This window comes from Eimeria mitis, genomic scaffold (genome assembly GCF_000499745.2).
Source record: "Eimeria mitis Houghton genomic scaffold, Emh_scaff1836, whole genome shotgun sequence".
NCBI classification, from domain to species: domain Eukaryota; phylum Apicomplexa; class Conoidasida; order Eucoccidiorida; family Eimeriidae; genus Eimeria; species Eimeria mitis.
In genome coordinates, this window is record NW_013570158.1 from 6,665 (window position 1) to 6,929 (window position 265).

Below are 265 nucleotides of genomic sequence, written 5' to 3' on the forward strand. Positions count from 1 at the left end.
CGCTCTGCTTTCTATGTTTCACACGGATGCATGCATTCCTCTGGCTTGCAGCCAGCTGTAGCTACCCACTGATCCACCGGGCTACAGGCTGTGTGCCCCAGCAGCTAGCTGTAGCTAGCTGCAGCTAGCTGTAGCTAGCTGTAGCTAGCTACAGCTAGCTACGGATGCGCTACACTATGTATTGACGTATAGCTACACGTAGCCGCATATAGACGTAATATGTTTGTATGTACAGTCAGATACAGCCTACATATATATATATATA